We start from the raw sequence: 24,012 nt of genomic DNA, 5'->3' as shown, positions 1-24,012 counted from the left end.
TGGGCCTTCTGGTTGAGGAAGGTGGGAAAGGTCTCAGTCCCAAGGAGCTGACCCGGCAGAAAATGCCAGTGGGAGCACCCCACCCATCCCTCCTTTGGTGCCAGGCGCCTAAAGGCTCAAGCCCATGCTGGCAGGACGGGTGCCCTGAGGCAAGCTTGCAGCACACCCACAAGGCCGGGGGAAGGGTAGGAGGGTGGAGAGGGGAAGGACGACTGGCTGGCTCAGAAGCTGTGAACACAGGCCCCTCCTCCAGGGCTGCCACCCAGACAGAAGAGAGCCCAGGGTCCTGGCCATACCGGAAGGAGCCAAGGCCATGGGGTGACCAAGGGCCAGGGTTGGCTCCAGCCTCTGGACTCCACCCTGAGCCAGCTCCAGAGACAGAGGGCCTGACCCTCCTCAGTCCACTTGCAAGGAGGACACAAAGGGCAGGGTTGGCGGGCCGGCGGGGGTGGGGGGGGGGTGGGGAGGTGAGACCCAACGACTGAGCATAAATTCCAGAGGGAGCTGGAGAGGGAGGCAGGCCTGTGCCTTTAAAAGAATTTTCATTTAAAGGCTCTTCTCTCTTCCACCATTTCAGTGATCTATATGCAAATATGCTAATGAATGCAAATTAAGACACCACTTTTAGTCCCAATTTAATAGAAAGCATTAAAATACCATTTTTTTTTCCAAAAAACTCCATATGCATGAAGGAAGGATTTTTTTTTCTTTTTTTTTTCTTTTTTTTCTTTCTTTCCTTTTTTTTTTTTTTTACTTTTCGCTAAAGTCACTTTCCGGCAGCAATTTTATGCTGTCAAAATGTTCTCAAAGAGGGGAGATTTGACTGGCTCCTCCGAGAGCCAGTCATAGGAAGCCTGGGCTCTGCTTCTTGTTGAGTTTGTCTTTTTTCTTAATTTGGGTGCGGGGGGGGAAGTGGCAGGAAAAAAAAGAAAGAAACAACAAAAACAAAACCCCCAGGAATCTTGTGAAGGGTAGTTTCTATTTCCAGGCCAGGGTCCCATCCCCTCTGCATGAAGCGTGTGATTAAACCACAGCCACCAAGGATGCACGTAGGCCATCCGGTTCCGCGTGCTTGGGTCACTCGTGTTCTCTGGTGCAGGCGCCCATAAAGCTCTCGGGTGCCGCTCTGGGTGACCATGGCGGGAATGTGCTCCCAGGGACCCGGAACGACCTGCCACAAACACCTTGGGAGGCCAGTGCCCTTGCAGAGGACAGAAGAGGGCACCAGAGCTGAGGCACAGGGGAGGGCGGGGGTGGGGTGGTGGTGGGGGTGGCATGTGCTGGGGGCTCAGAAGCCCCAGCTGTACATCAAGGGCTGCCTATTTTCCCTCCACTCGCTGCTCTGTAATTAAACTTGGCTGCTCCCACTTAGGCTAACAGACCTTTCCCAGAGTGCCCCACACACATACACCCCCCCACCCCCCCCACTGGGCCCATTCCCCTTTCTCCAGCCTTGCTGGCCCTTGGTCTTCTCTTACACCCTTCAGGAGACTTCAAATCCTTGATCTGAAAGGCCTTTGTCAAAACCACGGGCCCCGTGCCCCAGAGCAGCCACTGCAGGTCACCTCTCCTGTTTACCGGGGCCCTCTCTCTGGGGCACTGGCTCCTGGCTAGACGGCCATGACTCTGGCACGTGCGGTCTGCCAACGCCTCCATTGTTCCTGGCTTTTCCCTCCTGGCTGAGGTTAGTCAGGGCCTGACCTCTGGGAAGCTGCGAGGTGCTCTTATAACAGTCCGGGTCGTCCTGAAGGGGTGACACTCGGCCATTCAGGGAGAAAGGGGCCAAAACCATCCTGCTGTGTGGCCGGCGCCCTCGGTGGGCAAGGTCTCAGCCCCGTCACACCGGGTCCCCATTTTATAGTCAGGGCAAACCCTGACTACCAGCACCTTCTATGGAAGGGTGCCCCACAGGCTGAGCACCCAGCTAAGGCTCTGTCACGCATGGGCGCGTTTGCCCTTCTCAGCAACCCTACGGCATAAGAATTACCAGTTCTGAGTGACAAATCCAGAAAAGCAAGGCCCAGAGAGGTGAGTGAGGCCACTTGCCCTAAGTCCCACAGAAACCACTGCCAACTGGCAGGGAGGCCTGTGGGTCTCGCAAACTCCCAGAACCCTCTGGAAGGCAAGAGGGTCACACTCTCCGCCCTGGCTCTGCACCGTCCCAGTTAGGACCCCCGCCTGCCCAGCGCGGGGCTTCAGCTCTCCATCTGTATAATGGGAGAGGGGGCTGCCCTCATCCAAGGCTCTTTGGCTCCATCTGTTCACAGCTGTATAACAGATGGGAGAGAAGGGGGCGTTCTCCCCAAGCTGGGGCAGTGAGGCAGGCTGGCTCCCCAGGGCCGCCCCATACTGCAGCAGAGGCCCTGAAGGCAATGGGCCAAGAGGTTAAGCAGAGTTCGGGAAAAGCAGGGAGAGAAGGGTCTAGAAGCAGGAGACAGAGGAAGAGAAACTGAAAACTGGGGATAAGAGGTACTTCATGAAATCAGAAAAATACATAGACTGAGCTTTAAGGGAAACTGAGGCAGAACCTCCATTCCAGAGAACTGTTCAAAGGGGCAAAAAAAGAGCAAAGAACAGAGAGAAGACCCATGGGCAGTGGCCCTGGGCTGGGTGAGGACAGAGGATGGGGACGTGCGGCACACGCGAGCCCAGGGTCCAGAGTTCGGGCTTGGGGTACTGGGGGGGGCAGGCTTCACACACAGGCGTCTCTCAAGCGTGCGTGGAAAGGCGGGAGGGAACAGCAGTGTTGGGTTGGCGTGACGGGGCATCGAGCAGAAGCCGTGGTGGGAAAAGATGGAGATATTTACCGGAAGTACGCGGTTGGTGCCAAGCCCCTGGTTTTATTGTGCGGGAGAAAACAAACCCAACCACCGAAACTGTCCTCACTGAGATTCCCCACGGAGGGAAACGATTTCCCCATCAAACCAGTTTTATTGGATATAAATATCTAATTATTTGTACCAGGCCCTGGAATGCCAGCCATTTTGCAGCTTTTATAACATGTGTGGGAGTCTTTACAAACGATCCATATGTAATTCTCCACCTATACACTGTTGGCTGTGTAGTGATGGCTAGTTTTATATACATATATATACATATATATAGTTATACGTTAACGAACCTGATTTCAATTTCACCCGAATTTTTTGCTTACTGAGCAGTTTTATTAAGGACCCAGAAAAGAACTAGAATATTTTGGGGGCTGCTCAGACCCTCTTTCTATGGGGGCATTTTCTGCATTTTCTAAGACCTAATGTTCCTGAGCCAGAAAGCTCAGGGGAAAGGGACACCGCAGCCCTCTGCAGTGACACATGTGCCCGCCCCTCCCACGGCCACTCGGCGTCTCTGAGGTGCACACTTGCTCACAGCACTTTACAACCACAGAACCCACGGCTGCAAGTCAATACCTCACACATGGCACAGACACGATGTCCCAAACAGACTGACAAAAGCACTGACTTCTTGAACACTGCACGCGTGCACGATCACGCTTCATGGTCAGTGCCCCACAAACCTCGGAGGGCAACAAAGAACAGGGCAGAGGGGCTGGAAGGGGGGAGAAGGAGGGGGAGAGCAGGTGGGGGGAGTTGTCTTGTGGGGAATAATGTGGATCAGTCTGTCATCTGGAGACCCATCTTCATCCAGAATTAATGCACTAAAGTTCTTTTGTTTTTCCTCTAAATGGTTTTAAAGAGACAGTGAATTCTCCATCCGGACTCGGATGCTTGGTGTGCAGCTGGTCCAGGCTCTGGAAAGTGAACAGGCGGCCAATTCCAGCCAGGCCTGAGTCCATTATCTTTCTCTCCCTGCCCCACCCTCCTGTCTCTGGGTTTTCTCCCAACTTGTGGAGAGAAAGTGAACCGTCTCTGGCTTTCCTGGCTCCCGGCAAACAGGCCCGTATCCCACAGAAGAGAAGAGCATGCGAGCCCGCAGCTGGGCAAGCCAAGGGCAGGGGAGGGGTGTGGCGGGCAAGGGCTATGAGCAAGGTGCCTGGGTCAGGGCCTGGGGTGGTCATGCCAAGGAGAGCCTGCAATGAGGGCGCTTCTCCCAGACGGGAGCTGAGGACAGAGGGGCATGGGCTGGGGCAAGGAGAAGTCTGGGGATGAACCACAGAATTCTGGGGGAGGGGGAGGGTGGGGGAAATCATGGTCACACAGGATATAGTCACTTGAGGCCCAAGGACCGAGGGAACCGTTCCATAGTGGGTGATACCTGGGGAGACTGTAGCCAGAAGCTGGCTGGCTGCATGGGTGGCCTCTCCAAATGCCTCCGTCTCAGGCGGATTCATGGGGAGAAAGGGCTCAAGATTCAGGAGAGCTCTAGGCCTCTACCGAGAACCTTCTGCGAATGCCCGCACACCCTCTGCCTGGAGACCTGTACTCAGGGGGCTGGGCTGGGGGCCGGGGAGCCAAGAACAAACAGCAGCAACAGGAACAGAGTTGAGCCATTTCAATTATTCATATGCCAGATGGATTCTTTTCCTGCTTTTTTTTTTCTATAAAAATAAGGAGGGGGTAGGGGGGAGCAGGTCTTAAAACAGTCTTCAAAATGGGGGGAGGAAGGGGGAAGGGAGAAAACAGAGAAATCAAGCCCCTCATCTGTGTCCATCTCCCGCCCTGGAGAGGTGGGCAGGAGGGATGGAATGGCCCTGTCGGACAGAGATCAGTGGTGTCATTCGGGTCCTCTATGAGCAGAGAGCAAGAAGCAAGGAAAATGGTTGAAGGAAGGGAGGGAGAGAGACAGAAGCACGGAGCATGGGGTGGAGGGGGGAGGGGGGAGGCAGGCAGAAGAGGGTTCCGACCTTCTGTGAAGGATATAAAAAATCCAGCCGCCTCAGGGGACACCCAACTATCTAGCATATTGCTGTTAAAATGTCTGCAAAATTTAATACACTTGGCATGCCATCTAATCAGTCCTTGGAAACTCGGGCACTCTCTCCCCCCTATAGTTGAACCGCCTTAGACCTCACGCCTATGGGGTTCCCACCCCTACCCTGTCCCCCGATTTTAGAAAAAGTTGTCCCCTTGCCCCTGTAAAACCAGCTGCTCTGGCTTCCAGGACACGTTTTATCCTGAAGTTCGTCCAAGGTCCAGAATCTAGAAGGTTTTCTAGGAAGCAATGGTGCTGCAGAGAGAGCCAGGGGTGGGGTCCTGGGGCCAGGACTGTGGTTCCCAGACCTCTTGGCGGTAGTGAGGGGAGTGTGTGCATTAGAAAGAGAGAAAAAGAGTGTGAGGGGCAGGCAGTGCCGCGGGAATGTGGTCCCAGACGGGCAGACGGAGGCTGCTCGGTCTGGGGAAGCCAGTGAAAGCCATTCATCCTGATAGCTCTTATTGAAATAGCTGTCTGCAGAGAGGGGTGTCCTCACCAGAATGCATGTGCACACTCACACACGCACACACGCACACCATCGTACGTGTGGACATATGCCCGACTGAGCACTCTATGGATCCATCCCTTATTAGGAAACTTCTGTGAACCCCACAACACTTGGTGGCTGCTCCAAGTCCCCAACAGCCAGCCAGGAAGTTTCCAGATCAGCCCCAGGCACAGCCACCTGACCTTCTGCCACAAGCACGGCGACTTGGGTATTTTGGCAGGTCACCACCTCCTTCATCTTGACAAGAGAGGTCCATGGGCCTGGGGGAGGACACTGATGCCCAACACTTTCACCCTCCACCCTAGAAATGGGGGTTCAACCAAATCCTCTTTATCCTTTGTTTACATTTCCTCACCTCTGGCTTTCTAAAAGTCTCAGGAGGCCTTAGGTAGGCCTGGAGGACCCTAAGAGACTCAGGGAACCCCAGAAGGCCTGCACCATGCTAAGGCAGTGTCTCCTCATAGGAGAGGGGGCTGGCGGGACAGGCCGAAAATCGGTAGAATGCTGAGTCCTCACCACCTGCAGGAGAAAGCCATGGCAGCCAGGGACCAGGCGCACAGATGACCCCCTACCGAACTACGCTGCCCGTCAGCACACAGGCAGGAATGCTGGCGAAAAGAAGGGAATTCGAGGGGGTGGCGACAGGGGGTGCTGCCTGGGTGGGCAACCCACACAGTAACCCAGGGCCCCATGCTCCAAAGGGTACGTGCTGCCACTGTTGAATCTTAAGAATTTAGAACAAGAGTCCCTGTGTTTTCATTCTGCGCTGGGCCCCACAAATTTTGTAGCCAGTCCCGGGTGTGGGTTTTGGGAGTTCAGGGGATCTGGGTTTGAATCCCAAGGCTCCGCCCCCTGTGTAAGCCGAGTGACATCAGAAAAGCCACTTATTATTTCTGGCTGCAGGGAGAGCCTCGCCTTTTAAGTGGGGTGATCACACCTGCTCTCGCGGTGGCCAGGGGAACCGAGAGGGGCAAAGTGGGGCACAGGCATTAGGGACACGACTGCATGCTCCTATTCAGACCAGGAGGGGAAACTGAGGCTGCTTCGTGAAGTGGCAGCTTCCTCCCACCCCAACAATGACCTCCTGTGTTGTGGCAAGAGGTCCCCTTCCAGAGCAGTGTCGTAGGGAAACCTGGGGCACGCCTAGCCCACTGGCCCCATTCTCAGTTGAAGAAACTGGGACAGAGTCACCAGATGACCTGCCTGTTGTCACAGAGCCGCCTTTAGGCAGGGCAAGGCTGAGGGCATACTGTTCCTGCTGTCCAGGCTCTGCCTTGGCCACGGGCCACTTGAGACGGGGACAGTGAAGAGAAGGAGGCGGGATCTGGAGCAGGCAGAACGGAAAGGCTTCATGCCGCTCCCTCACACACGCGCGCCCGGGCACACACATGCGACTTGTGCGTGCATGTGTGCGCATACACACAGCAAAATTAAAACTGAGAACTTGGCCAAAAAGAAAAATCCTACCCCTGTTCCATCGAAACTTATTTTAGGGCAGGAGGTAATTGCCAAAGACCCAAATAAAAAGCCAACCACAGGCTGTAAACGGCTCCAAGTCTTTAATTAGACCCCAAGAAAAAAATAGTGGCAAAAAGAAAATGAACACGGGACAAGGCTCCCTGAGGAAGGAGGATGCGTGTGGACCCTCCCCCTACCCAAGACCAGGGGCTCCGGATGAAGGCTGGCCTTCCCGGGGTGGGCATCAGAGCGGGCACTGCCCATCGTGAGGGCAGGCATGAAGCCCAGCATTTCACACCCCAAGTGAAGGCTGGCCTTGGTCCTGGGTCCTTCTCCCAGGACCTTCCTACTCCCCTTCCGAGGAGGCTGGCTCAGTGTTGGCGTGCCACGCGCCCGAGGGGAAGATAAGCAATTTCGATCAGCTCTGGAGGTGAGGGAGCAAGGGAAGGAGAAAGCTCTGGGTCTGCAGTGGCCTTTGAGTCACTGAAAGATCTGCCCATCAAGCCACGAGGCCCGGCACCGGGGCCACTGACCAATCTACCCACACGACACGGCTCCCACTACGCGGAGCTCTCCTCCAAGCTGTGACCCCAGACCCCTTCCTGGGCCCATGTAGAGCTGGGTGACCCTGAGGTCATGGAGGCACAGCAGACCTCCCCAAGACCTCTCCTCACATAGTCTTCCCAGGTGAGAGGAGGTGTGTTCTCCAGAACCTCCGGGTGCCAGTGTGCGCCCCCAGCCAGGCAAGCGAAGAGGCACAACCGCTGTGCTCCCGGCGGTGCTGGCCACCCGGTCATCCGTTCCTGAGCCACTGCTCAGCCCTGGTCCTTGGAGAACACAGGGGACCCTGGACTGAGGGTGGGACTGGAAAGGAAAGGGAAGGTGGGGGTGTGCAGAGGAGAGCATCCAGACTCTCACCTCTCACTCAAACCAGTGCAGCCCAGCAGACTAACCAAATCCCATGATGCCACGGCGGCACCACCCCACGGCAGGAGCCATGGCCTCCGCTGCTGTTGAAACAGTGGGTCCCAGTGGCAGGAGACTGGGAAGTGCACCCAGAGACCCAGGGAAGAAGCCAGGAGGCGAAGGCGTCCAGGCTGCATCAAGCGAGCAGGCCGATGGGGGCAGCCTGGTCCCCCACCTGTGCTTGCGGCTGGCTGCCGAGGCATCTTTACCACCAGAGTGGGCACATCTGAGGGAGGGGGAGAAAGACCCCGCCTTGCCACTGCCGTCACAGGCAGCGGGGCAGCCTCTGTCCACCTGCTGCCTCATGTGTCACCACAGCTGCCTGGAACCAGGGCTGCCAGCCACACCCGCTCCCCCACCAGGTCAGGTGCTCTCTGTGAGCGGGGTACATGGTGGTCCTCTTCAAAGGCTCTCCTCTGGCCCCTCCCCCTTCTTTTTTTTTTAATTTTTAAATGTTTATTTATTTTTGAGAGACACAGAGAGATAGAATGCAAGCAGGGGAGGGGCAGAGAGAGAGAGGGAAACACAGAATCCAAAGCAGGCTCCAGGCTCTGAGCTGTCAGCACAGAGCCCGACACGGGGCTCAAACTCATAAACCGCAAGATCATGACCTGAGCCGAAGTCAGATGTTTAACGGACTGGGCCCCTCAGGGGCCCTGCCTCCTGCCCCTTCTAAGCTTAGCCTAGGAGGACGTGCTCCAGAAACCCCACCGAATGGATGAGCCTGCCCTCACCTGCTCTGCCACTATCCCCCTGCAGGAGTGCTGGGCCGTGCCCTGCGGGAAAGGCTGTATCCTTTACCCTTTTTCTTTCCCAGCTGTCAAACAGAACGTTAGTGACCACAGATTAGCAGCCGCCCAAACAGCAGTCAGGATCGTAGTAGCCGCCCTTCATTCAGCACCTAAGGGGCCCAGACCCTGTCGTGAGCACCATAGAGACCACATCCCTGCAAAGAAGGTACTATTGTGCTCATTTTCCAGAAGAAGACACTGAGGCTAAATGTGGTGAAGTGACAGCCACATACCTACCAAGGGTAAGCCTGAGTGCAGCCCAGCTGGGTCCGGTTCCAAAGCCTGTCTCATCACCGTCCCCTCCCCCAATCCAGTTCTCTCATCTGACCACTAGTTCTAGGTCTGGCTGACCCCTGCCCACTGGCTCCTAGATTCTCTGATTACTGTTTGTTTTAAAAAAATAACTTTTTTAATGTTTATTCTATCCATTTTTGAGAGAATGACAGAGAGCAGGAGCAGGGGAGGGACAAAGAGAAAGACACAGAATCTGAAGCAGGCTCCAGGCTCTGAGCTGTTAACACAGAGCCCGACGCGGGGATCAAACTCATGAACCTCAAGATCATGACCTGAGCCACAGTCGGACACTTATCCAACCGAGCCTCCCAGGCGCCCCCTCTGATTACTGGTTTAATGCATGTGCCTTGTGCACCCCGAGTGTAAAGTGGGTGACAAGTATGACTCCGTGCCGAGCTACCCACCATGGCCTGTGGTGAAGGTCAAGGTCTATATAGCCAGAGCAAGGTCTTTCCAGTAGAAGCGGGTGTGAATCTGACCTTTCAAGGCAGTCCCAACATCATCACGCCGGTCAAGTCGGCCTCCCTGCTGGCCCCTTCCTGATTGCTTTGCTCTGTGGGGGTGGACAGGCTTCCATCCATCCAGAGGAAAAGTGGAATTCCTCCTGAACGAGCCCTAGAGCCACTGCTTCCAAACCTCCTTCCTAGCTTGGGACCGGGATGGGAGAAGCAGTCCGAGCTCCTGGCAGAGGCAGCAGGAGTCCTGCTAATTAACTGGTTCTCCGTCTTCCCCGAGTGCTCACCAGACACAAACAGATGGTTCCGGCAACATGCCCTCTACTCCCGTCCTCCCTTAAAACACAACATCTTCACCTTACGCCCCACCTCCATCTTTCCCTTCTATATTGCAAAACCCCGAGAGAGCCCCTTCTCCCCCTCAGCCAGGCCTGGGTCCAGAGAACCCCAGAAGGCTGGGGCAGAGAGGGCAACGAGGACCCTGGTTCAGGTTTGCAGCCGGGAGAGTCCTGAATGGAGCCGAAGTTTAGACATGACTCCGCTTTCTCTTTTGGGCTTCAAGCAATTCAGCTAGGGCATACGGGGTAGGGGACCCAGGGCTGAGTCTGCCCCTATTTCCTGGAAGTGTTAAGAGATGACTCTATATCCAAAAAACACTAACTTAAAACTCCAAACAGTCAAAGCTGGCTAGTCCCCCCTACCCTGCCCCAGGAGGGCACCACATAGAAGCTGCTCCACAAGCCTCAGCAGTACCACGGACCCCCGTTGGCTCTCTGTTTGCACATCTGGGTTCTAGGTGGGTTGGTGGCCTGCAAGGTGCATCACTGTGCCCCCCAGGTGGTCAGCCTGTGTAGGCACACTCCCCCAGACATCGAGGAATGGAATAGCAGGATCCCAAGGGCAAGGAGCTAGGGTCAAGCAAGGCTGGAGCCACAGCGGAGAAGCCCTGGTGGGTCCGGGAGGCCTGGGGATGGTGATGGCATCGGGCCCTGTTTGGGGAGGGCACCCGATGCCGAGGGACCAGCACCTGTGAGATGTGGGCTCCAGCCGGTGAACTGCATTCCCTTTTCTGGGCACTGGTTTCCCCACTTATAACAATGAACCTGAGCTGGATGACCCCTGGGGTCTCGGGGAACATTCCAGAGCTGCTGCATGGGAGCCACCAGTAGAAGGGAGCACTCTAGAGATGCCAGCTGCGATTACTACTGTCATTGTTATTATTACTATCATTTTCATGAGCATCACTTTATTTTTTATTTATTTTTATTTTTTAATGTTTTATTTACTTTTGAAAGAAAGAGAGCACACATGAGGGAGAGACAGAGGATCCGAAGCGGGCTGGGCTCTCTGCGGACAGCAGAAAGCCCTATGCAGGGCTCAAACTCCCAAGCCGTGAGATCATGACCTGACCCAAGGTTGGACATTTAACTGACTGAGCCACCCAGGTGCCCTGCGTCACTTTTTGATTCCAAACGTTCTATGAGCCTCCTTTCAGTCAGAGCAACAGAGTAACGAGGAAGGTCTGAGCTTACAGCCTAGAAAAGCCAGGTTCCCTGAACCTTTTAGCCCAGAACCAAAACTAGTGAGGGAGAGAGAGGGTAATGGAGATGTGATTAGAGACTGTAAGGGGTCTAGCCAGGTTTCAGGGGTGGGAGTGACCCCAAACTGGCCCACTGAGGATCCACAGGCCCTGACTTCTGAGAAGCCAGAACTCGGACCCGTGACTGGCTCTTCCGGGCCCACCGTTGGGGGGATGATCTTTGGGACAAAACATGACTATCTAGGGCAGCAAGGGTTAACGCTGGAGCTGGGAGAGGCCAGGCAGCACGGAGCACTCCCTGTTTATTAATAAGCTATTTATCACCAGCTTTGCTTTTAATGCCATTTGGGCTTAATGTCGTTAATGAAATATAAATACCCACGCTAACGATGTCGGTCAGAGGCAGCACGGGCAGCAGACGGCTCGCGAAACAGGGCCAAACCGCCGGGCACGCTGGGGAAGAGGCTGAGAGCTCGGGAAGCGGAAGAGGTTCCCACCGGCCTGGCACCCTCAGCCCCCTCTGCTCCCACCACGGGGCTTCTCAGCCGGCTGTGCCGGGAAAGGCTAGGAGGCAGTGGCCCAGGGGCTTGGGAGAGGAGGTCTCAGGGGCACAGGATGCAGTTAACTCCTAGAGAACGCAGCGGGAGTGAGAGAGCTCCCACCTCGGGGGCACCGCCTGCCTGGCACCGGGCCCCCTGGCTGCAGGAGGCTGGACTTCCACCAGCTGGCAGCAGGCCTCTCTCTCTGCCCTGAGCACCCTGACCACTGGGAACGGAGCCGGGGTGAGAAGGGTCATGCACGAGAGGGAGCAGTAAGGAGCCCATAGTAAGTAAGGCTTCCAATAAAGGCCACCCCTCCCAACCCCTTGAATGACATCCCAGGCCCTGCTGGGTGGCACACCGTCCCTATAAAACCGGCACGGGCTATTTGGCCGCCTTGGGGGTGTATGCAGAAGGGTTGGCAGATGGGTATTTCTGTCCAGTGCTCAGAGGCCTTGGAACCTGGAGGTGACCCTGCATGGCCAGCAGGCCCCTCACATGTCCTGCCTGACCTGGTCTGGCCCTTCCCGCACAGTGAGCCATCCCTCAGGCACCATCGCCTGGGAGAGATGACCCTGGGGCCCGCGTCCCGGCCTGGAGCCGTGGATCCTTCGGAGGAGACTTGGACTCTACTCAACCCAAGGGCCACCCCAGGCCCAAATATAGGTTAGAGACTCCGCAAGCGGCTGACCTTTGCTCCTTCTCCTCCACCTGCAGCTCTGTGCCAGCGCAGGTCACTGTGCCTGGGGCCCCGCCCTGCTCCCCGAGGGTGCTCCCTCTTCCAGAGGGAGCTCCGGGATGTTCTTAGGAGCCAGCCCAGCAGCCTCCTGCCCTCCCCGCTCACGACTGTCTGAGAAAATGCAGGCTGACTGGCGAAATCTGAATTTCAGATAAACCTTCCCTACTTTTTTAGTGCCTGTCCAGATATTACCCAGGACAGACTTAAACGAAAACTTGTTTATAGTTTATCTGAAATTCAAATGTCACGGAGCATCCTGTATTTTTTTTTTAAGTTTTTAATTTAATTCCAGGTAGTTGCCACAACATACAGAGTTCTGTTGGCTTCAGGTGTATGACAGACACCGTGTATTTCCACTGCCTGAGTCGGGCAGCTCCTTCCCCCTTCTCGCTGGTGAACACCCGCCATGTGGGTGAGCAGGACTGTGGGGGGCAGCAAGTGAGACCGGAGATGCCCGCGCATCTCTGGACAGCAGCCTCCTTTCAAGAGGCTCTGCTTGTTCGTCACTGTCCCTCTGCCTGCCCTCTCCCCTCAGTGGTCACTACTGCACAGCCCCGTGCCACGGCTCACCTGCCGGGGTCCCCTCTCCCTGCACCCCTCAAAGTCACCTCCATGTCCCCAAGGAGTCCAGGGCTCATTTGCCAGGGCTTGGTGGAGCTCAGCTCAGCGGCTAATCCCCTGGGTGGCTCCTGTCAGATTATTAATTAGCTAAAGCGGATCGGTCCTGGAACAACATGCGCTTGGACTTCAGATAAAGCAGGCCAGGAAACTGGGCGGGGGGCTGCTTAAAGTGACAAGAGCCTGTTTCTGAACCGCTCCCTGGGGAGGGCTGGGGGGCGGGGCAGGCAGAGGCTAGGGCTGGGGGTGTCCAAGGGCACCCTCAGCCCTCCCCTCACCTGGTCCAGAGAGCACCTCCCCCGGGAGGCGGTGAGTACAGAAGCACCTAGCTGGAGCACCGAGGGTCCCATGAGAGGACCAGTCGGTGACCGTTGGGTCTTGCTTTTTAATAAAACGAGTGTGTGCCTAATCAGATCAAGTCACCCAGAACTCTTCCAAAAGCTTCTTATTTCACTTGGGGTAACGGCTACCAGGCTTGCAGGATCTGGGGGCCCCCCATGTGACCCCTATGACCTCCCACGGCATCTCTCCTCAGTGAGCTGTCCTCCAACAATCCTGGCAGCTCTTGTGTCTGGGGGCTCATGCTTGCCATTCCAGGTATGGAGTAGGGGGGCTCTTTCCCTCACCCCCTCCGTCCTTACCCAAAGGTCTCCACCTCAGCGCTGCCTGCCCCAGATGCCACACCCAGAATTACAAACCATCCCTCCACCCACACACCCCTGCCATGGGCTCCCCCCATTCTAGTCTCCAAACCTGCTGGTTTTCTCCTGGACACACGTGGCCATCCATCAAATACTTTATTTCTTTATCTCGTTTATCATTTGCCTCCCTCCACTAAAATGCAAATCCTGCAGCACAGGAAAAGTTGCCGGTTTGCCCCCACCATCCAGACCTTCCTTTCCTGGCTGGGCCTGGTACCCAGAAGCAGTCAGCGTTGGGGGCAGTGGCGGGGGAGGGGGGTAGCGGTGAGGGGTGAGGCGCTGGGAACAGGGACTCCCAGCTGCTGCCCGGGCCCAGCTCAGCTGCCGGCAAACTCCTGGGCTTGGATTGTTTTGACTTGAGTCGGTGAAGCTGAAATATTGAGTCACGACGGCCCTAAACTTCATTACCAGCTTTTAACGCAGATTACTAAGGGAAAAAAGTTGCTTTTAATTGCTTCTCCCGATTAGCATTTCTGGAGAAGAAACTGGTGATTAATTACACCTTCCCGTTTCCACTCACCCTGGCGTAGGGGGTCCCAACCCCAGGCAACCACACAGAGGCTGTTCCAGAAAGGTGCCGGTTCCAGAAGGGCCCCAGAAACCAAACTAGAGAGAAAACCTGGGTGGGAAGCAGAAGGTGAGGAACCTGCCCAGAGCTGATTTAATGGAAAACCAGCAGCTAAAGGTTTGGGGCAGCCACGCAAGGGCCCCCGACACCGACCGCCTCAGGCCTGCGTGTGGCGTCCTCAGAGAGGCGTTCACCTGGGCCAGCTCTATACATGGGTCGCTTCTGGAATAAAAGGGGCTGAAGAAGCTGGGGGAGACAGGACAGGAGGAGCCCGAAAATCTGCAAGGGAGGACAACACGGTCACAGCCACCTGCAGTCCTCTTGGGGTGCAACCTGGCGGTGCTCCTCCGACACCAGCAGGGTGCTCTCCCTGCGGAAGCTCCAAGGTCATGAGTCAGAGGCAGGCCGGAAGTGCTCCTGCCCTCGTCCACATCAACAAGATGTCAACCCTCCCAAAGCCATAGGCCGCTGTCCCTCTGGAGCAACCGCATCATCGAGTGAAGAGAGGCCCCTGGGTGACTAGGGCCAGGCGGGAACTGCCAGCCCTGTCCCATCCCTCTCCTCTTGAGTCTGCACCTGCTGGGACCCGGGGCCTTCCGGACCCTGCCAGGGAACCAGGGAGAACTGAGGAAGGAGGCCCAGGGCCGGGGTGCTGGCGGCAGGAGGCCCAATTCTCACACAGAATAGAAACTGGAAGGCTCCTAACGCTTCCCAAGCCTTGCGGTTCAGCCGTCCTCCTGAACACGAAGTTCCCTCAGGGGTGGCAAAGGGCTTGGGCCCCGGGGCCCCTCAGCCGGCACCTCTCCTGACCCCAGCCCTGCTTGCCTGGAGTGAGCAGCCAGCCCCACATCAGATCACAGCCCGAGAGGATGGACTTGGATCTGTCCAGTCCAGTTAGGAGGGAAGGCCATGGATCTAGCACAGGCTTGGAGGCAGAAGGCGGAAAAACCTCCCACACATGCACAGACACACACGCCTGTCCCCCCAGACAACCCCCCAACCCTGCCCCTCCCCACGCACCCCCCCCCCTGCCAGCCTCAGCCCTGCGTTTTGATGCTGGCAGACACACCCAGGAAGGCTGGCTGCCACCCGCTCAGAGCCAGGCAGAGGCACCAGCTGCACGCTTGGGACATCCCTGTTACTCCTGCAAGACATCGCCAGCCTGCCCTTCTGCTCCCTCTTGTCACTCCCCCTGGAGGTCAGGCCTCCAGAGCTTTCCTGGAGGGCTGAGCTGGCCCATATGGCTGGGAATATGTTGCCACCACGGGCAAGAACTCACTGGGGCCCCCGAAGCCGTGCTGTGACCACCTCGCGCTCTCGCTCCGGCCAGGCCTGCCGCGCCAGCTGCATAGCACTTACCCAGGAGCGTCAAGGATTGCTTAGCTGTTAGGGCATCCCTGTTAGGGCCACCCCAGGACCCAGGAAAGTGGAGTCTTGTATTAAAGGCCCAGGAAAAAGGGACAGTGGCCCAAGTCAAATCTGACAGCTTACCTCTGGGAATTCACAACCCTGTGAACTGTGAAAGGACTTTCCACGGGGAAAGACTGCTAGCATCGTGTCTGGAGACTGGGGCTGGAGGTTAAGCTGGCCCCAGCGGAAATGAGACGGGGGTCTCAAACCTTTTTTTTTTTTTTTTTTTTGGTTCTGCGGGACCAGGTGCACGGGAGACGGTACACAGATGCTCAGCTCTTGAGAACACAGATCACATTTAAAGACACAGTGAGAGGAACTGTATGCACTGGGCCCAACCCCAGACCCAGCACCAAGCCTGTGGAGCATCGACACAAAACAAACAGGCTTCGGTGCAGTCTTAGGGCCCAAAGGATAGCCAGCTTGCAAACCTCTACCGGAAACGGTGCCAGACACATGCAGGCGTCTGGTGCCGCCCGAGAGGTGCCTAACCCACTCCACCAGGCTTTCTCAGCAGCCCGCACAGTGCCCGGGACGGTGCTTCTCCCTAATCCGCAGACACGGCGTCTCTGAAAGCCACTGGTGGCTCCCGGCACTGTCCGGGTGGCTGCATGAGAGGGGAGAAGACGCAGGGCCACATGGGGTGCCTGGAGAGCTGGAGCTGTCCCGGCTCCCTTCTCACCGCTCACTCCATCCGCAAGCCCTATGGACCCGCCCGGACCCTGCACTCTTCTGTCCATTTCCACCCTTCTCATCTCAGTGGCCACGGCAGCCTCCCCTCTGGCTTCTTGGCTTCCCCCCCTTGCAACCCACTTTTCCCACCTCAGCCCCAGACATCTTGTTAATTTTTTTAATGTGTATTTAAAACTTTTTTTAAATGTTTGTTTATTTTTGAGACATGGAGAGACAGAGTGCGAGCAGGGGAGGGGCAGAGAGGGAGACACAGAATCTGAAATAGGCTCCAGGCTCTGAGCTGTCAGCACAGAACCCGATGCAGGGCTCAAACCCACAAACTGCGAGATCATGACCTGAGCCCAAGTCGGACACTTAACTGACTGAGCCATCCAGGCGCTCCTAATGTTTATTTATTTTTGAGAGAGAGAGAAAAACAGCACGAGTTGGGGAGGGTCACAAAGAGAGGGAGACACAGAATCCAAAGCAGGCTCCAGGCTTGGAGCTGTCAGCACAGAGCCTGACATGGGGTTTGAACCCATGGACTGCGAGATCATGACCTGAGCTGAAGTTGGACACTCAACCTGGGCCACCAAGGTGCCCTCACTGCCACCTTTTTAAAACAAAAACCAGATGACTTTGCCTCTATGCTTGGAACCCTCCAAGCTTCCTGCTTTGGCTTCCTGTCACCCAAAGAATAAAATCCCAACTTCCCCCAGCACGCTAACCCCTACATAACCCCATCCGCGTTCCAGCCACTGGGACCTTCTTTCTGTTACCAAAGGTACTGAGTTCATCCCACCTCAAGACCTTAAGACTAGTTCTCACTTTCTGGAATATTCCTCTGCCTTCAGATGGTTCAGATGGTTGTCTACTTCCTATCCTTCCATCTCAGCTAACTCTCATCTCCTCAAAGTGGCCTCCTCTGACTGCTGAGTCACCTCACACCACTCTGCCCTACATCCATTCTGCACTAATGGTGTCCTTGTGTTTTTGCATGTGTGTGTGTGTGAGTTTCTTGTCTGCTTGCCCAACAAAACTCCAGGAGAGTCAGGGCTGTCTTGTCCACTTTACCCCCAGTGATCGGCAGACACCAGGCCCTCAGGTTCTGCTGAATAAATATCACCAGACCTTCAGGCAGCACAGCCAGAAACAGGTAGAGTCTGAGCTAGACGGGAACAGGCCTGCGGACCAGGCCCGAGTGTGGACTCGTCCCTGTCCCACACTCTGGTGAGGTGAGGTAGGGCACCTCTGAGACCACAGGTCAGCCCTGCCACAGATGACATGGGCCCCACAGCCAAACCCAGCACCTGGAAAGGGGTGAGTGAGCCCGGCGGGGCTTGGCCGCAACGTTCCCTTTCGGAGCCCTCAGAGTTCCCAAGCTTCATTATCAAGCCCCAGACGGCCGATGCCAGGATGCGGGAGCCCCGCGGGGCTCACGGAGCCCGTACCCTACACCGGCATGGCCCCTGGGAGTCAACGGTGAGTGGAAACTTCGGAAAGGGAAAAACTAATGGGCATGTTTTGCCGAGGGAACAAAGAAAACAAAAAGCCTGCGCTGAGAACAGAATGGGCAACATTCCCCCTTCAAAGCGGGCTCCACGGGCACGTTGGCATCCTGCTCGTGCACGGGGCCCAGGCGGGGCCAGGGTGGCCAGCCGGAGGCTCGAAGACATGCGGGCCTGCCTTCCCAGGACCCGTGACCATCAGAGAAGCAGAGTCAGGCGAGAAGAGCTCAAAAAGTGTAGAGACACGCAGGCGCAGGTACCAAAACCCCAGCAAGATGGCTCTGTTGACGGTGTGGACACGGCCACCAGCAGACAATGGTGGCATCTTCAACCCGGCCAGACCAATTCCTGGAGCATGACCACATTCTGGAAGCCAGGACGAAGTCTCAGCCACACTGTTGTTCCTCCACCGACACCCAAGGCTACATTTACATCTGATTTGCAAATCCCGGCTGTACCCAAGGCTTCTGTTAGTCCCTGAGGTGGCACAGGTCTGGCATGAAGCAGGCCCACAGCTCTGGGAACCTTTTAAACCCCAGTGGGCACCCATCGCTGCCAAGGGCTTCCTCCCTGCAAGTTCAGAGTCCAGAGTTGCAGAGTCTGGCCACCGAGGGAGGGGCAAGACACGCCTGATTGTGGCGCCCTTGGGGAGGGACAGTGCGGCAGCCGGGGTTGGGGGGGAGTGCCATAAGCCGGGGGCCGCTGAATTCTGTCTGGGGCACACAGGAGGAGTGGCTTCTGACCTCACCCTCCCAACCATTCTCTAGACCCTCAACCCCTGCCCCTGGCCTACCAACCCCTCTGGGCCCATTCCCTTGGGATCCTAAGAGAACTCTGAATAAGGACCGATAGGCACTGAGGCACCTGCTGGGTATCTACCTCCCCCTCCCCCCTCCCCCCTGTAAAAACCACCATGTCTGATACCTGCAGGTAAGAATCTGACAGTCTCAGCCTCACAGACTACCCATCCCTGGCATAAGTGACTGCCTTAGGTGAAGGGTGATTTTTGAGCCTGGATCAAAAGACACCTGTGGCTTCTCCTCAAAGGAGGGTCCTGCCTGGGCTGGAGGACCACCCGAAAGAGCCCCCAGCAAGTCACATGTGAACTCAGAGCGGCGCGGCAGCCTGGGGACACGCAGAGGGACTGGACCCACTGCTCCCAGAGACGACGTTCGGAAATGACTCTAGGCCTCCCCTGGACTACCTGCGTGCCGCTGGCAGTGCTGGGTGTCACACGGTGGTAACGCTGGGAGGATTCTCAGAGGCCAGTTATCCCCATCTCCTTATGTTACAGGCAGTTAACCCGAGATTCGGAGGGGAGAAAGCAGTGAGTCAATGCCAGAGCCATGGCCAATACACGATATCCTGCTCCTAGGTCAGGGCTCTGTCCTCAGTCCTATGTCTTCTTACTTTCACCTAGGGTGCCTGAGCTACCCCCACCCAGGTCAGAACCCTTCTCAGAAAGGCTGACGCGGTCCCTCTCCTAAAAAGGAACCCCAAACCGGCCCACTACAGCCCCCACCCACGTTTCCCAGACACTTGTTGGGAATCAGAAGCAGCTACCTTTGTATCCCAAGAGGCCGGGGTCCAAAGTCCATTCCAATGCGCACCACTGGAGCTGCAGGGTCCCCTTCTACGGGAGGGCTGACAACCGTGGCGGCCGGAAGGGCGGATGGGATGGAAGGGGTCTTGGCCTTCAGTCAGTGAGGTCTGTGTGCCTACCAGAATGAGAAGGGAAAACACAGATTATTGGGCTACCGTTGACACCCACGTGGCCCCCCCCAGAGAGGAGGACCATGAGAGGCCATGGTTCCAACACTCCACGCGGTGACCAGCCAGCAGTTGCTGGTGAGAGATTCTCGGACCCTGCCTGCCAATCGGCAGACGGTGCGGCTGCAGTGCATGCCAGGCCTGACCCCACAGCCAGTGCACCTTTTGCACAACAATTAGCCAATTGCAAAGCCGCTGTCACACCTAACACAAGAATCAGACAGGGAGAACAATAAGAGGCCAATCAGATGCCACCCCAGGTAATCACAGAGTGATCACACCCAAGGCTCGGCACCCCGGTGAGAGGTCAGCCTGACAATGGGTCAAGCGGCCACTGGAGGCCAAATCAGACCCATGCGATCGAACCAAGCTTTGGGCTCCCCAACCTCCACTCCCTCTAGATTCTCCCTGGGCCGGCTCCCAGTTGCTCCCATGACCCCCCGGTGGCCCTGTGGGAGTCTCTAAAAACAGAATCAACAGGTGTCTCTGCAGCTCCTCAGGATGGGTCGGTTTGGTTTCTTCTTTTCCTTCCCCCAGCTCCCCCATCCCTGCTGCTACTATGCCATCGCACCCCATAAAAAAGAAAAGAGGGTGCGTGCAACACACCCGGAAGGAGGCTGCTGAGATTCATTCGTGATAGGTGTTGAGCAAAAAAAAAAAAAAAAATGTGTCCAAAGAAAGTTGGTGCCCTGCTACCAGCAACCTTTGTGTCAATTTAAGCAAATATTGTGGTGTTTCCATGGTGATTCCTGTTTTGAATATCCACTACACTCACTTTTTAAAGGGCTTTTCCTGTTTGCATTTCAACTTCGAATCTGTAAATATTCTCGGCCTTTTTAGAAAAATTAGCCCATGCGCGTGCAAGCACAAACCCAGCGCCGGACCTCCGTGCACACGCTCCCAGGCCTGGAGGTCCAGCCTGCTGGGCGTGAGAGCGCGGTACGGAAACCCCAAGGGGGTTCTCCATCTGCTCCCACACCCACCCTGCCTATGGGGGCTGGCATCAGAGAGGGGGCTGGCTGCAAGTCCGGTCCTCTCCTTCTCCCTCGGCCGGGGGACTGCCGTCCCCACACCGCCAGTGTGCTCCCACAGCCTGTGAGTGGGCTCGGCCTGACTCCCCAGAGTGGCATGGTGTGGGCAGTTAGCTACCCGGCAGGTTCTCCAACCCTCAGGTCCCGGGGCCTCCCTAGAGTGCATGGGCCCCTCCTCTCCTGCCTCCAGAGGCCAGAACCTGAGTGGAAAGGGTTGCTGGGCAGTGAAGGGGACAGATTCCAGCAGCCACTGCCCCACCTCTGCTCTGCGGCACTGCCACAGAGATGGTGACAGTGGGCCGGGGCTTGGATCGGCCCTGCTCCCACCCCACCCTTCGGCACCACACAGGGTTAACAGCGGGTTTCCTGGTTTCCATGGATTCCCGCCAGCCCCTAATGTGAGTTTCGTGTGATTTGGGGGAAGTGGATTTCCTTTGTTTTCCAGTTTGGGAATATTTTTTTCTTTAAAAAAGAGGAAAAAACACTTTAATGGGAACTTCAGGGCCACAGGGAGACTTACTCTTTTGGGCTCTGACATTCGCCTGCCTATTGGTCCAGAATCCCCCTAAAGCCATGGGCAGCTCACCCACCAACGAAATATCTCCAAGCCAGAGGAAGGGGTGCCTCAGACCACCAACAGCTCCCTGCGCCCAGAACATTCTTCTCCGGCAGAGGGGGCGGAGCCTCTATTCCAATACTCCATCACAATGACCCCTGCCCCACCTGAAAGCCTGCATCTTAGACAGGTGGCTCACACTCTCACACGCCAGACACACACGTTCCCCAGGGAAAAGGTCAAGAGAAGCATTCCCACCTCCCTGACGTCTGGCAAAGAGCTAGAAGGACCAGGGTCTGACCACATGCAAATGGGAATGTGACCCATTACCAGGTTCTTCTGTCCTGGCTCAGAAGGGGATGTCAGTTAGAGGGGAGGAGGGTGTCCCAGGCCCCCGTGGGGCCCTTGCTGGCCTCTTCCAGCTGAGGGAGGGGCCTGCCCTGGGCACAGGGAGCTCCTCACCTTGGCAAAGCTGGAGCAACTGAATAAAGGGTGTGGCCAAGCCTCCTCCTCCTCCTCTTCCCCCTCCTCCTCAGTCTTCCCCATTCCTGCCATCCTCCAGCCCTGCCAAGGTGTGGCCTTGCTCAGGGACTGTCCCCAAGCAAGCAGCCTGACCTATTTACCAATCCCGGGGACCTGCCATGGGTTGGGGTCCTCCCACGGCCCAGGCCCCAGGGGCTGCGGCAGCAGCAGGAATCTCGGTCAGTAGGTGGAGAGTCCAGAAGACAGAGCTCCCTGGCCAGCAGCTCCAGGGTGAAGGGGTAAGAAGCCATGTGTAGGTACAGAAATAACACCGGGCCAAGAATCAGAAGATGTGAGTCTGAGCCCCAGTCAGGCCACTTAGCTTGCTGGGTCCCTTGGACGGGCCGCATGATCCCCCTAGGGCGCCCCCACTTTCCTCACAGATGGAGATGACGCCTCCGTCCCTCCTACCTAGCAGGGCTGGGGGTCATTACCAAGAGATGTGCAAGGAGGAGTGCTCCGGCACTGTCCCCCACGAACCACACCACCTTCTTCCGCACCTCTTCAAGGTAACCTTCCAGAATCCACTCCACGCAGGCCCATATGCCTCCCTGCTCTGCTCCTCACACATCCTTCATTGTGGCATTTAAATCCATACTGGACTAAAGTAATTTGTTCACGAGTCTGTCTCCACCATTGGGTTTTTAACTCCTCAAGGGCAGAGACCAGGTCCTAATTATCTCTGCGTCCCCAGCATTTAGCACAACAGCTGGCCCACAGTGGGCAGCATAAGTGTGTGTGGAACTGAACTAGTCCCTGATCTCGTGTCAGAATCACATGGGCCTGGTGCGGCGGCGCCCCTCCCTGGCGACAGACGACTTCCCCAGCTATTTTCCAGCTCCCTTCCTTCTGGTCCCCCTAAGCCCCGGCCCGCACCTCGGTCTCCCCGTCCCAACATTAGCACCACGAAGGAGTAACTTTCAGGTTCACAGGGACCACTTGGTTACCCGATCCTCCTCCAACTGGTTCCGGTATCGACTGAGCTCCTACTGTGTGACAGAGAGGGCGCTGGGAGTGAGGGCACCCTGGGGAGAGGTTTTCGCCCTTGTGTGCCAACAGGCCTACGTGATGCCCTCTGTTCATCGAGCACCGTGCTAAGCGTTATACACGTGTGATGTCGCCACATCTTTACGACACGAGGTAGGAAGGATTAGGGTCCTGGGCTTAGATTAGGGAGGGGAGGCACAGAGGGATAGGAAGTGGCTTGCCAAAGGTCACACAGCTCAGGCCCGGACTCAGGGCTGACAGGTTCCCAGGCCCCAATCACTTCAAAGTTCTTCTTTGTCCCCAGCCCTGGTCTCAGCACTGACCCACACCTGATGCTCTCTCCCCTCCGAATCTGTCCTCCTGGCCCCGCGCAGGTCTCCATCAAACCCCCTAGAGCCAGCAGAAAGCACTCAGAGATCACCACAGGGAGGACAAAGGTCATGCTTTGGTGTGTCCTTCGGGCTGGGCTGTGAATGGGGCATGTGAGGCCTACGGTGAGGTGCCTGGTGAGCAGGAGAAACCCCTGAACCGACTTGGTAAATGGGGTCCCAGTTGCGGGCATGGCTTCCCGGGGCAGTGGGGAGGAGCTGGGTGGCCTACTGCTATCATCTAATGATACAGGGACAAGAAGGCCACCAGAAGAGGGCCACTCTGAGTCATGCGGTTCTGTGGGAACGGGCCGGCTTCCATTTCTTCTCTCCAGACGAGGGGCAGCCTAAGGAGCTTTACCGTGGGGAGTGGTCCCTGCCGGCTCCCCCACGCTGAGACCCCTACTTGCAACGCACGTCTGCCTCAGAGATGTGGGACTGAGAAACAGGGACGCAGGAACCCGATTTCCACCTGGGTGAAAGGGTGTGGCCGGGGCACCCATCACCTCCCCAACGGAGAGAAGACACAGGAGGGGACGGAGGGCAAGATCTACACCGGAGACAATGAAGGGGTGCAAGGTCAGGCTGGGATGAGGAGAGGACGCAGCCCTAATGAGCAGATTCCATAAACCACCCGAGTGAAAACAAAAACACAGACGTGAATGTTGCCCAGCTTCAGCCTGTATGGAAAAGGGGGGGAAAAACAATAAAAAAATCCACATCTTAATACAAAAATCCTACATGATGTGTTGTGGCACGAAAGTGTTTTTCACTGCATTTTTCATCTGTGATCTCACACAGCCTACGACGGGTCCGCCCAACGCAGCAGGTATTTGACGGTACACAAACAGAGCAAACACATACACAATTAACCAAAACAAGGGCAGCGGATATTCAAATTGGTCCAAGCTGGCATCTCGGGGCTTCCGGTGGCCTCCGGAGAGGGCTACTGTTGGCTCCGTGAATGGGTCCCCCTAATTTCTGAGGGAGAGATAAATGGGGCAAGAACACAGCTCAAATGGAAGGAATCCTCAGAACTCCACAAGTGGAATGCCGGGGCCGGCTGGTTATGTGGCCTTTCTGCGCTTAAGGTGCCGTCCTGCTGCCGACAGAGAGGGGACCCACCCACCAGAGGCCCCTCC

General features: G+C 56.5%; 1 protein-coding gene and 1 long non-coding RNA gene across 5 annotated transcripts in view; one reads left to right on the top strand and one right to left on the bottom strand.

The window, feature by feature from the left end:
• The window catches only part of CASZ1 (castor zinc finger 1), a 103,855-nt gene extending 82,761 nt beyond the window's left edge, over positions 1 to 21,094 (bottom strand). Inside the window, exons 1-2 of the mRNA XM_029948556.1 lie at positions 21,028 to 21,094; positions 19,200 to 19,354 (exon numbers count right to left, since the gene is read on the bottom strand). The gene's annotated coding sequence lies outside the window, so the exon portion shown is untranslated. The remainder of the gene's footprint in view (positions 1 to 19,199; positions 19,355 to 21,027) is intronic.
• A 108-nt stretch (positions 21,095 to 21,202) lies between these two features.
• LOC115299197 lies at positions 21,203 to 23,582 on the top strand. Of its 4 annotated transcripts, none has more exons than XR_003912036.1 (4): positions 21,203 to 21,754; positions 22,575 to 22,655; positions 22,877 to 23,038; positions 23,124 to 23,582. It is a non-coding gene; the product is annotated as an uncharacterized LOC115299197 (long non-coding RNA). The 4 variants fall into 4 exon arrangements; XR_003912034.1 differs by lacking the exon at positions 21,203 to 21,754 and adding an exon at positions 21,938 to 22,024 and having other exon boundaries at positions 22,448 to 22,655; XR_003912037.1 differs by lacking the exon at positions 21,203 to 21,754 and adding an exon at positions 21,941 to 22,024.
• Positions 23,583 to 24,012: the final 430 nt, after the last annotated feature.

This window comes from Suricata suricatta, chromosome 8 (assembly GCF_006229205.1).
Source record: "Suricata suricatta isolate VVHF042 chromosome 8, meerkat_22Aug2017_6uvM2_HiC, whole genome shotgun sequence".
Lineage (NCBI taxonomy): Eukaryota > Metazoa > Chordata > Mammalia > Carnivora > Herpestidae > Suricata > Suricata suricatta.
The sequence above is the reverse complement of the archived record's forward strand: the minus strand, read 5'-3'. Positions and strand labels throughout refer to the sequence as shown.